The sequence below is a fragment of the Myotis yumanensis genome, unplaced genomic scaffold, assembly GCF_028538775.1.
Source record: "Myotis yumanensis isolate MYYU_CA2020_CCGP unplaced genomic scaffold, mMyoYum1.0.hap1 SCAF_1, whole genome shotgun sequence".
NCBI classification, from domain to species: domain Eukaryota; kingdom Metazoa; phylum Chordata; class Mammalia; order Chiroptera; family Vespertilionidae; genus Myotis; species Myotis yumanensis.
This window is the reverse complement of record NW_027223752.1, coordinates 35,370,356-35,373,119: the sequence shown is the minus strand read 5'-3', so window position 1 is coordinate 35,373,119 and position 2,764 is coordinate 35,370,356. Positions and strand designations below refer to the sequence as shown.

General features: G+C 49.0%; 1 protein-coding gene across 2 annotated transcripts in view; it reads left to right on the top strand.

Moving 5' to 3' along the window:
• The first annotated feature begins 329 nt into the window (after positions 1-329).
• Positions 330-2,764, top strand: part of PALS1 (protein associated with LIN7 1, MAGUK p55 family member) — an 84,925-nt gene continuing 82,490 nt past the window's right edge. The window contains exon 1 of one of the 2 annotated variants that reach the window (XM_070417979.1): positions 330-478. The gene's annotated coding sequence lies outside the window, so the exon portion shown is untranslated. The remainder of the gene's footprint in view (positions 479-2,764) is intronic. The other variant, XM_070417987.1, reaches the window with a different exon arrangement.

Sequence of the window (2,764 nt, the reverse complement as noted above, 5' to 3'; positions counted from 1 at the left end):
CCACGCCAAAGCCATTGCCTACGCCCGCGAGCCCGGAGCTGTTCGCCTTTTATACTGCGAGGCGCGCAAGTGCGCGCGACCCGCCGCTCGGAGCTGCAGAGCTGACCAATGAGCGGGCCCTCTCTCCGCGCCGGCTCGGGATTGGGCGACGAGCGCCAGCCTCTCTGCTTAGCGGCGGGCGGGGCGCGCCCAGGAGGGACTGCGATAGGCGCGCCCGCTTCGCCGGGTCCGGGAGCGCGTGCGCGGTCTCGCGGCGGCCGCGGGGGCCGGTCTCGCGCGGTCTTGAGGCGGAGTCGCTGGCGGCGGAGACGGCGGCGGCTGGCGGCGGGGCGGAGGCGGGGACTAGGAATTGTGAGGTGGGGAATCGGGAGTTTCTGGATTCTTTATCCGGTATCTTAAGTGCCGCCGGGGAGCTGTGGTTTCTGCAGGATTGAGGGGCGGCTGCGGCAGCAGGACCGGCGGCCGCAGTGGCGCAGAGGTAAGAGACGGACGGCGGCGGCTCGGTGGGGAGGTCTTCATCAACAGGTCCCCCCGGTGCGCGGCGGGGAAGGGGCGCCGGGCTCGTCCCCTCCCCCACACGCCCGGTGCTGGGCCCTGGGGGACCCTCGGCTGCTCGACGGGCTGCCCCACGCAGCGGGATCCGCAGCCGGTCGCCGAGGGCGTGAGCCCAACCTTTGTCCCTTGGAGGAACGCTGCCTTGCTGGACCCAGTCCCTCGGTCCAGACGGTCCGGACGAGGGACCCACCTTGGCGGGGCTGCCGCCCGCCCGGCCCGACTTGCAGGGGGCGCGGCTGGGAGTCGCCGGTCCTCTGCGCCCCCGGCCCCCCCCCCCCCCCCCCCCCTGGTCGGGACTCCCTGTGGGCCGGGTTGGGGAAATCGGCCGGGCGAACACTTTCCTTTAGAAGACGGAATGCAGTCAGCGTTCCTCCGCCTGACTCAGCTCCTGGTATTCGGCTGCTCGTTACGTTCTTTCAACAAATAAACAAACAGTTCCTTCCTTGTGACCACTTTGAAAGAAAATCCTGCTCTCGTAAATAGTTTCCGATCATTTACTAGGTGAACTTTGAAGCCTGTAAATTGTTGTAAGCTGCTGCATTTAATGAAAGGCGTTTTAAACAATCGTTAGTGCAAATTATATAACTTCCTAATAATAACGCACCTTGTGTTTAGTTGATTGACATACAGTCATGTGTACGGAATTTATGCTTCGGTCGAAAGGTGTGTTTTTTTTGGCAGTTAGCGCTGAAATTAAAATCTGATAGCTAGGAGGATTTTACAAGTACATATGCAGTGTATGTTTTGTCTCCGTACGCGTTTAGAATCGTAAGAATTTCGATATGGAAACTCTGTAGAACAAGAATTTTAAAATTTTGGTTTTACTGACAAGGTGAAAGACGTTAATATTTCTGCTTTTTAAAAAAAGTTATATCATGTCTTAATGATTGTATTCTAATTATGCTTTTGGATTATGGCAGAAGTTAATAACCTATTAAATTCTGCAATAGTAACAAATGACATGCTGGTTATTGGTGTCTTTGAAGAGTAAGTATTGGTGGTAATGAAATTGTTAAATAACATGTTTTTGGATTACGAAGTACAGATTTTTTTTTACTAGATCCGTGTGGACATGGCATATGACAAGTTTTTAAAGGCTCTTTAAACTATTGTAGCAGGCTGAAGCTATAAAATTATAATGTAAGGTCTTTATAGGTGAAACAGGCAAAAATACAAAAAGCAATTCATGTTATCTTTATGTTTTTTGTGTGTCTTTTAGCCTCACCTGAGGATATTTTTTGCATTGCCTTTTTTTTTTCTTTCAGTTGATCAGCAGCCTAGCCAGGTTCGGTAGCCAGGTTCTGTGTTTTATTGTCTTGTTACATCTGTATTTATACCAGTTGATTTTAATACTATCAATTTTTATTCCAAAGGTTAGGGCGTTTCTTATCTTCATTCCAGGGAGTAAAGATTATGTAGCTTAAGCGTGATTGTTCATAGTTAAAGTGATTAACTACCCGCCTGGCACTTAGTTAAGGGGTTTTATTCCCTCCCTAACTTCAGGGGAGAATACCTACCTGGGGAAACAACCTTTGTCGGAGAGGTGACCTTGGTTAAAACACATACCCCCAAGAAGGGGAGCAAACATATTAAGAACAGTATGCCATATATGCCAGGTCCCTTGAAACATATGCTGTGCAGATGTTTCTTCCCTGCAGCAACTGTGTCAAGCAGTAAGGATGGTCCGGCTTCTGGCAAATTCCCCCCTTTTTTATTTTTTAAATGATAGCGCATGTAAATCAGTGGCCACCTCTCGGATTGGGTTGTTTAACCCTTTGCACTCCGCTGTCCCCTCTCAGGGGACATCGGAATTCTAGCATATCACTCGGATGTCCCCTCTCAGGGGACATTGCAGTTTATTAGTGATTACGGGGAATTGAGTTATTTCAACGCAACTTTTTGAGACATGCGTGTTTCCCTGAAGTTTTATCTTGAAATGGCACAAGAAATTAAATCAAAATACCGTAAAATTACTAAGATATATACAAGAAATGTCAGCGGGTTTTGTGTCGGATTAAACAATAAACTACATATTCCCGTGTGGGACAAAGAAAACGGGACTGCATTGTGTGTTCTAACAGGAAAACACCTGGTGGCAGGCGTCAAACCACTTATTACTGTCAAACATACACTAATCAGCCTGCAATGCATATTGGGGAGTGTTACAAAACTTATCATACTGTACAAAATTATAAACAATAAAATATTT